General features: G+C 40.6%; 1 pseudogene; it reads right to left on the bottom strand.

The window, feature by feature from the left end:
* Positions 1–3,349: 3,349 nt before the first annotated feature.
* Positions 3,350–8,529, bottom strand: LOC113746637 (cathepsin L-like; annotated as a pseudogene).
* Between the last annotated feature and the right edge of the window lie 1,538 nt (positions 8,530–10,067).

Below are 10,067 nucleotides of genomic sequence, written 5' to 3'. Positions count from 1 at the left end.
CATCACCCAGTAATGACCAGTATGACCATAACAATCAAAATAATCAACAAATCATTCGGCATAAACATCCTACAGGTAAGCTCAATACTCTTAATGTGCAAGCTACCGTGGGGAGAATGAGTGTGATCTGAAGTGGTGTGGGGAGGTAGGGACTGAAGCTCCTGGAGGATGGGTGGGTGCGACAGACAGGATGGAACTTCGACTCTTTTCTACCTGACTGTTATACAGAGCAAACTGTAATTTGGCTGCCCTTAGTCACTATTTAGCCTGGTGCATTCTAGGTTTTGACATTTAGACCTTTATACCCTAAATGAGGGAAAATTATGAACCGAGTCTTTTGTCTTTGGATGGCATGAGTTAATAGTTGAAGAAAAAAGTTTTGCAGCAGGTAAAAATAATCAACCACTCAGGGTCATGATTTGACTCCTCATCATGAGAATCAGCCCTGCAAACTTTAGGATACTGGTTCTCAAACTGGTCATCTCTATACAGAATATAAAGAATGTGGTAAGCACTCATACACTTCTAAATACTTTGGTGTTTACTCAAGTCTGGCTGGGTGGATCCTTGATCCTCTCCACAGAAACCAGCAAGCGAGAGTTTATCCAACAACACGTGGAGTTCATTGGTGTTGAAGCTGTTGAAAAGTCAACAAATACAGCTTGATGTGAGTTTAATTTCCAAGAGCTTCCGTTTTGTCAGTTTCTCAAAGTATTTCATGAACATCATGCTCTTTTTAGGACCTTTATGTGGTTTGTTCACATCAACTGCTCCATAATGGGTGAATGACAATAAGTGACAAAGATATTATTAAAAAGGCGACCCATCATGTTTCTATAGCAGCCTAGAAACACACTAACTAAACACTGGCTCTAGATGGGCTTGTGGTGTTTGTTGTCCACTATTGTTTCTTCTTCTAGCTATAAAAAGAGGTGTGAGGCAAGACCTTGCAACAGTAGCAACAATCCTAGATGCCACTAATCCACAGACGGGTCCTTTGAGTTCAGAATGGTTGACCTGGCCAGTGTGGAGGATTCAGTGGCATTGCTGATGAAAAGTTGGCTTTGTGACCAGAACCTTCAGTGACTAAGGAACTATAGGTAAGTCTGTCCCACATAAGACAAGCAGGACAAACAAACACAGTGTAGTCATCGATGCTTTACTGTTCAAACTTTGAAGGTTTCAAAAAACCAGACAAAGAAGTGTAGTTTCCCTTTCTGGCCGAGTGTAACAGTATCAGTTCATAACTTCAATAATAAAACTATTAAGAGCTCTCAAGGGTTGGTCCCAGTTATAAATGGTTGATCGGTTACAGCATGTGATTCAGTGTGCTTAAGTTCATTATAGTAGGTTGTCGTGTAATATGTTCAAATAACCAAACCACAAAAGTGACTGATTTAAATTCACATAATTAGGATTTTTGGCAAATAATTTGGCAATACCACTCTGCACAAAATAAGTGCCTGTAAATACATGTTACACAGGTTCATATGTCAACATCCTTAACTTTCATTATTTATGTAGGCTATGGAGCCTGTAATGGCAACATAAATTTCTGTTCTACATAAATAATAATGGAGGGTCCTGTGGGGGTCGACATGGATACGATGTACTGGGGCCGTTGCTGAACCATCTGGTCCTTATACATCCAAAGTGAGAGCTGGCACAAAGTCGTTCTGCCTTGTCCCCCAATTTGTTTTGACATTCATGAATGGGATCTCAAGAGGTAGACGGAGTTAGACAGTGTGGGGAACCTTAAAATTGGCATCTCTGTTTTTTGCAGATGAGGTGGTTCTGTTGGCTTCATCAGACGGTGACCTTCAACACGCACTGGGTTTTTGCGATTTGCAGCCGAGTATGAAGCAGCTGAGCTGAGATTCAGCACCTCCTCCAAACGCTGTAATGCTCCCTCCAGGTTGGGAGTGAGTTGCTGTGCCAAGTGATCTTGTGTGCTTGTTCACAAGTGATGGTTGGTGCAGCGTGGCATGTTGCGGACGTTGTAAAGCTCTTGATTTTCCAGTCCACCTATGTTCCAACCCTAAGGTATCGTCATGAGCTTGAGTAGTGACTAAAAGAATATAAATCAATATTTTGAGTGGTCAGGCAATTTATAACATTTTATTTCCTCTGTTTTCTCGAGATAACGGGATAATTTTCTCACGATCTGGGATAACGAGACTTTGTTTGCCCAGTGTTAACCTTTACCTTTCTGCTCGGCTGCCAGATGTGGTGGTCTGTAGAGAAGTGAGGCATCTTTCTCTCTTCAGCCTTCTGCTGTTGTAGGCACGTGACTGCATTTCATCATCAAAATGTTATGTATAACTAAGGATATATTTATACAAATAGACTAATAGTTAGTAAGATGAGACAAATATGAGGTTAGGCGTTATCAGCACACATCATCCCATATAAACGGGCTAGAGAGGTCAACTAACAGGAGGCATTTATTTCAGTGAGCCAGTAGGTGGAGCCCAGGGGATTGTATGCACCACTATATTTATATACTTATTTCTTATATATAAATCCTTTAAGAATAAATCTCCACCCAAAAATGAAATTGTGTAATTATTTGGTGTTTTTTTTTGGTAGGACATGATTCGTCCCAATTCTCATGAGCGAATGCCAACACAGAGTCCAGGTTAGCAATAATGCAGTCACTATTTTAGGTTTTAGTAATGTTCACCGTGGTTTATAAACAATTCATATTTAACATTAAAATAAATCCCAGTGTTGCATTCATTTGTATTTCATTTCAAATAATGCAATTTCATTTAGTTGTCCCCGTGAATATAAGACAAGAACATCAACAAAATTTGGATTCCTCTTTTTTTATTCAACCTATAATTCATTTCTCATCGACTTCAGCAGTTTGTACAGCTGCACTGCTGTTATGTAGTAACGTGCGGGCCAACACAAGGTGTTCTTTCAATGCACATAACATAGCACACATGGTAACGGTAACAGCATAACTGGTAACATCTAAGAAAACAGACAAGACATAGTCTAAATACAATTAGTGCACACGCTTTATCAAACATAGACTAAGTTACTGTGAGGAAAGATGAGTTAAAATCAATACTGCCTAAAACACAGGAACCACCATGACCTAAGAAGTAACGGAATGAAACATAAAATCTACTTAAAATTACTGGAGAATCCTAGCGATGCTAGCTTTATTAGAGCTGGTATGTTCTTAGTAAACTAAGGAGGTGTGAGGTATGAAGCAGAGCACTACTCTGGGTTTAACGGAAAAGTAACATCAGTAGGACTTCATCTTGTCTGCGTATGGTCATCGTGCAGCCTGGGTCACAGGTGTGTTTGAGTATGTTTGAAATGGGGATCTGTCGTATCATAGTGGTGTGTTATGTGAATGTGAGGTGTTTGTGGTTAGTTGACGACAGCAGATAGCACTCTTGTTGATGCCGCATGCATTGGACCCTCTGTATAGGTAGAGTAACCCTGAGAGAGACAGGACAATGCGCACAAATACTCACACAATTTACACGAAATAATAGTAGTATGTTTTGTATAGAACAACACCAAACTGTATTACGCGAGTTGAAACATCTCTTTGACAGTAAACTCAGAGTCTTAGGGTCTCAGGTGTCTCCCTTGGGTGATGATACTGTTGACTAGATTTCTCGTCTTCTACGATGTGCGCTAAGAATCGTGTGATCCCTTCACCTAAAGAACTAACCTAAATGATCTGCTTAAACACCTGCGGCCCCATCTGTAATTAGTAAACAAAAACATGTCTCCCTAGTGGTTCAAGTGGCTCCTACACTGTACTTATCACCATGTCAAGTTAACATTCTGGTGATATCTTTAATTTTAAAAATCAGGATGAGGTTCTGTTGCTATATTTTCAAGAAGAAGTTCACAAGCAAAGCTTTTAGTAGGAAGGCTGCCTTACCTGCTCTCCATAATCCTCTCCCCAGCTGTTTTTGATGGCCCAGAATGGGTGACCTTTACCTGAAAGCATTAAAAAAAAATTCATACAGTGCTGCATTTATACCACAAATGATCATCTGAGATATCTGTTAGCTTATTAGACAGTGAGAGGGAGAGATAGGCAGGATAGGACAGGATCGGGATGCAGCAAAGGACCCAGCAGGTCGCTGCGGTAAGGACTTTAGCCTTGACACCTGGGGTGCCCCAAAACGATCGACTTTTAAGTTGATGAACTTTATTTGTGGGCTTGGTGGCAAACAGGACGAATAAATCTGAATGTGGGATTAAAAACACTTCACTTACGCTCCCCTCCGTAATCCACCATCAGCACGGGCGTGGTCGATCATCCAGGGTTGCAGAATATTTTCAAAGGGTGAGACACGCCCTTCTGTAGAACTACAGAAATTCAAAAGACAATAAAATAATTAGTCGTGCATTTTGACATGATGTCGTCTCTTCATGTGTACTTTCCATGGAGGTGGTGGTGGATGAATGTAGCTTACCTGCATGGCAAATGCATTCAGAGCAACAGAGATTGGTCCATTCTCAGCCAGCCAAGCTGCGATTTCTGGAGGAGACAAAACAAAAACCAAATTAGTCCATTTAATGTCCTTTTGTTCCAGACTGCCACGGATAACCTGAAAAATGAACACTCATCAATCTCCACTACATATCTGTCTTTAAATATGCTTTGTTCAGCCTACTCACCCTTCTCATCTTTGGACAGCTCCAGAAGCTGTTGATGTATGCGGCCACCTTCCCATGGTGAGTCACACTTCTGCTTGCGCCGCTGTAGGAGTAGTCGGTCTCGGACTCCAGACCGCCTTAAAAAAACACGTGAAGGATGGAGGTTAAAATGGATCACATGTCAATTAATAGATGTAATGTTCTGTTTTTAAACATTTCAAATGGTTGCACACACGCGGTCTTATACCCAGCTTCTCAATAGCTTCATAAGCATTTGACGGCAGCCCCGCTCTGCACGCCTGATCCAGCCCATCACAGTCAACCAGCTCTGCGAGGGAGAAATCAATGAACCAATCAAACCATGGCTTTTAATCTGCAAATGTAAACACTCTTTATCTGCAGGAGAAAGTTTGTTTGGGTCTGGCATGTGTGTGGTGTGGGTGTGTTTACCTTGTTCAGAGAGGGACAACAACGTCCCATTTTTCAGGAACCACTGTCCTTCAATGTTGCCTGTGACGAAAAATGCCCAGCAGGATCCGCACATACCCTGTAAGACACAAACAGAAACACACACACTGCGATCAGCAAGAAGCAGGCGACAAGAGATAAATTTATTCGTTAGTAACTCTAATGTTGGTACCTGGTTCTTAACGGATGACACAGCACCGTGATCTCGCCAATCCCAGCTGGCAGGGCGGGGTTTTGGGCTGGAGAGGCTTGTTTTCATTGGTCGGTGAAGAGTCCATTGACTCAGTAGCTGGTTCAGGTATGTGGAGCAAAACTCTTCCTCTGGAGAAAAGAGTCAGACTTTTGTTACTAAAGGCACCTTTGTGGAAACTGGTGTGGAAATACAAGCAAATACACACACACACACACAGTACCAGTTAGGTCGCTGAACTTGTGACTCCATACTCGGCTGACCCGATCCAAATTCTGGAGCTTCTCAGCGGTCTTCAGGTTCTCGTGGAAGATGCGCAAACGGTGGTCTGCCTCTGCAGGATCGAAGGTCAAAACAAAAATATATAAAACATTATTTGGCACTTGACAAGGAAAAAACTTTAATCTCAGTAACACTCCAGCCTCTCATTTCACCAGAATCAGTCCTTAGTAATCTTTTATTGATTACTATACTGACTACTTACAACGGCATGTACGTGGTTATCTGTTATGGTTTTGTTTCTTGGTTTATTTGCTGTTGATGAGATGCTCATAACTCCTCGGCGCACATGATTTACTACTTCCAAACAATGTTTTCATACATGAAGTGCGTCTTATGTTGCCGTGTGTACATAAAGGGTTGTGAAGGAATGTGTTTGGTATGTCTGTCCTCCGTCACTCACCTTCCTGGCTGCTGTAGGCCTTGTTGTATTTCACACATGAATTCTTTGAACTGGCCCAACAGCTCGACAGACTCCTGCCAGCAGACAAACACAGACTTTACCTTCAATCTCAAGTTCAAACTGATAAAAAGTGGATTACACAACAGCTGACCATCAGTCCTGTTACGATCTAAACATGACATAATCTTTACCTCCTGAGGCTGGCTGGTGGACGCCTCCATCACCTTGTTGGTCTCTTCTTGCTGAGATTCAGCTGATGGGAGACATCCAGGACAACATGTTAAGTGTTGTAACCCTAACCCTATTAACTATGTGGTCTTGAATTACTCTCACTTATTTATTTATTTATTAATAAAAATAAATAGTTTTTTCTCATTACAGAAGCATTATTTGTTGACTTTTACCTCATTTATCTCTCTGGTATGAAGCAAGATTTATCGAACAAATAAGTAAACATTAGTCTATTAGTGTCATTAGAGACAGTCATGGAAGATAATGTTGCTGTTACAGAGGAGGCAAACTCTGAAACCACATAAACAGCAGGTAAACAGTGACCTACTTCTCTTAGGGTATGAATAAATGCAAGAGGAACCAGAGAGATTCATTTTGAACCGAGCGTGTTCTTCCACGATAATCTGACCGTCTATAATCTGATTTTTGTTTTTTTTTTGGCTGCTGACTGACCTTTAGGCTGACACTTCTGCTTGAGCAGAGTCGAGTGCCCTGCCAGGGTATGTCCCACACTTCGAACACACACACCTCCGTCTGACAAGACAAAAACACACACAGATATTCCGATTATAAACAGTGACACAACTTGTTTTATGAGTGTAATAATGTCAGAAGAGCAGGTTATTCTTGTATGTTTGCTCTTTGATAACATTTGTTTCTCAGTGTATATGCTAAGAAGAGAGAACAAAAAAAGTGTCAGCACCTGTGGACTTGAGTCATGAGCGTGCCCGGGTTTCTTCAAGTCAAACTCAAGTCACAAGACCAGACTGGTGACCAACAGAACTACACTGCTGCAATAATAAGTCAGGGTTACACAATTCATTGCACACAACAAGCACAGCCCAGGAAGTCTGCTCTTTTAAAAACGGCCTACTTTCTCTCACTGAGGTTAATCTCACTCACTAATTCACTCTCCCTCTCACAACAAAACACACACACACACACACACATCCTATCCACTTGAGTTTTTCTGTAACTCGGGATAGAAGTCACATGTCCTGAGCATGGCGGATTTCTTACACTGATGTTACCAGCTCCACTGTTATTGGGTAGCGGATACCCTTCACCAGCTGGAAAACAGACAAACACACATTTATTTGTCACTTTTAAGAAGTGAGGCATTTATTCAGACATGACTCTAACTGTGTTAAAGCCTAGTACACAAGTCATACAATACGTGTGATTTTGAATGACATTTAGCCACACTAAGCTCTTTGTGAGTGTATTTATGGCGTCGTTTCTGGATGCTTCTTTGCTGCATGGTCACTCTGGTGGCACTGGACCAGACGGCACAGATGACAGTGCATTGCAACTCTAGTGAGGCCATTTGGGTGAAAGGTGTCAAGCCAGGTTAAACTCAACGATACGACTTCAGGCCAGTTGTTTAAAATGAACATACTGAGAGTGACAGGCTGGCTGTGAAAAAAAAATCTGTGAAAACTGAAAATAAATGCACAAGGAACATACCACAGACATCAGTTTTTAAGATAAATACGACAAAACAAGATACAAGGGAACAAAGGGGGACAAGATAAGGTTAAACAAAATACAACAAGATACAATAAAAACAGGATGAGACCAGACAAGATAAGACAAAATAAAAAGAATAGAAAAATAAGACTAGACATAAGTCGAGTTTGGCTGTTGCAGCAGCACAATGACAAAATTAAGAATAAATAAACAGTATAAAAGTAAAATAAATAATAATAGCGATGTGAAGCTTTGTAAGTTTATAAAGCTATGCTTTTATTTTGAAGGTAACATGGCGCAGCTTTAAATGGCCTCCAGCAGCGCTGTGTTGTTTACCATGAGCTGAACATATAAGAGCTATGCTGTAACTCACACTGGTCACCATAAATAATATCTAATAAATACTAATAAACACCGGGCCGTCTGTGGTCGTGTTACCGTTTCGTGGCGGAGATGAGCCGGCTGACTTTGCGGAGGTGCATGGCGTTGGAGCCCCGGTTGTAGCGCTCCTCGGCGAACTCCGAGCCTTCTTCAGGCCCGGGTCGGACTCGTGAAGCCGGACAGGTGAGCCCGGAGGCCCGAACAAAGGCCGGTCCAGGTCGAGCCCGAATACCGAGCCCAGCATGGCGACCAGGGCCAGCCACAGGATTAGGGGACAACAGCGGAAAGATCCGACCATCATCGGTTTAATCCCGGTGTGATGTCAGGAGGAAAAAGAGGACCAGTGTCCAGGGTCTGGTCGGGTAAAAGAGAAATGTTTGTTTGGACCCGGACACAGATCGATGTCTCAGCTCGTGCAGCTGTGTTGTTGTTGCCAAACAAAACTCAGCTGAGGCTGAGGGAGCAGACAGGCGCAGTACGAGCAGAGGGTGTTCAAGAAACACACTGTTCACTACACGACACTTATAATAAATATATATTTAATAAAAGTAAATAATTCTGAGCCCTACCTGATGATATAAAGAGCTGCAGCTCCATAGTACACTTAAAACAAATAAAAAGTCTGCTCTGCAGCCACTGACATTGTGGGTGATGTTATATGTTATTGTGTGTAACTGTGTATTTTGTATTATTCAAGGATCAAGGAGTTTTTATTGTCATTGCAGCACATGTAAAACATGGGATGAAACGAAATTGGTTTCCCTGGTCCCCGAGCAGCCCAATATAAAATATTATTAAAAAAAGGAACATATAATAATATAAATATAAAAAGTAAAGGCAAATTAAATTTAAGAAAACAAGTATATACAATAAAGAAACAACAACAACAGTATAACACCACTTGAGGTAGTGTCCTGTGTGTGTTTTTTTTTTTTTTTTTTTGCTTTGTACTGTTGTTGTGCTGTAATAGTGTTTAATTGTTGTGTCTGCCGAAGGGAGGCAGATGAAAAGTAGCTGTAAACTAACTCTGGTGCAGTATCAAATGAAATTGTTTAATACTGTACATGGTCCTTAATTAGATAAATAATGAATGGATGAATTGGGATATACAGTGAATTGTATGTTTGATATTGCAGATATAAAGAGTTACTATCACCCATAATAATCCAGTAATTTCTTCTGGACATGCTGTGTGACTGGAAAGGACACACTACTTAACTTGTTACCAAACTTTACTCTATCTGCTCTTGTACTGTGGCAAATGCAGCTGTTATTATATATATTTTCCCATACACACAATTTTGTATTTAAATCTCGCTACATTTTAATAAGATAGATACGACAAGACAAGATAATATAAATAAGGATAGACATAAACCTTTATTGTTTTTTCAGGAGAAAAGTTTGGCTGCTGTAGCAACACAATGACTAAATTTAGAAGTAAAATTAATAAATAATAGAGATAGAAATAATGTATAAGTCAGATATAGTTTAAAGTGAAATGTAGTATAGTATATGACAAAGGTTTTATTATGGTATATTATGGTACAATCTACTTTCCTCTTATGTGGCACAGTAATCACATCCACCTAGAGCAGGCACGTCCAAAGTATGGCCCGGGGGCCAATCATGGCCCGCGGTCCAGACTTCATGCGGCCCGAAGCTTCGTTTTTACATATTATTTATGGCCTGCTGGGATTGTCAGATACTGTATGGCTGGAAGATTTTTGGTTGACATAATGAAGCATTTGAACCTCTAAGGACATAACTGCTGGTGTTATATATCTGTAATGTGACATAAATATTACTTTCTGAATGATTTTGACAAGACAGAGCGATATGTTTTAAACTTAAATGTTAACAGACTTTGCATTGCTCATAATAAGTCAGTCTTACAATGACATGAGGTTAAAGATAATTTATTTTATTATAATATATATTTATTATAAGTGATAGTGTAGTTAACAGTGTGTTTCTTGAACACCCTCTGCTCGTACTGCGCATGTC

The sequence above is a fragment of the Larimichthys crocea genome, chromosome I (genome assembly GCF_000972845.2).
Source record: "Larimichthys crocea isolate SSNF chromosome I, L_crocea_2.0, whole genome shotgun sequence".
NCBI classification, from domain to species: domain Eukaryota; kingdom Metazoa; phylum Chordata; class Actinopteri; family Sciaenidae; genus Larimichthys; species Larimichthys crocea.
Note: the sequence above shows the minus strand (reverse complement) of the source record. Positions and strands in the feature narration are given on the sequence as shown.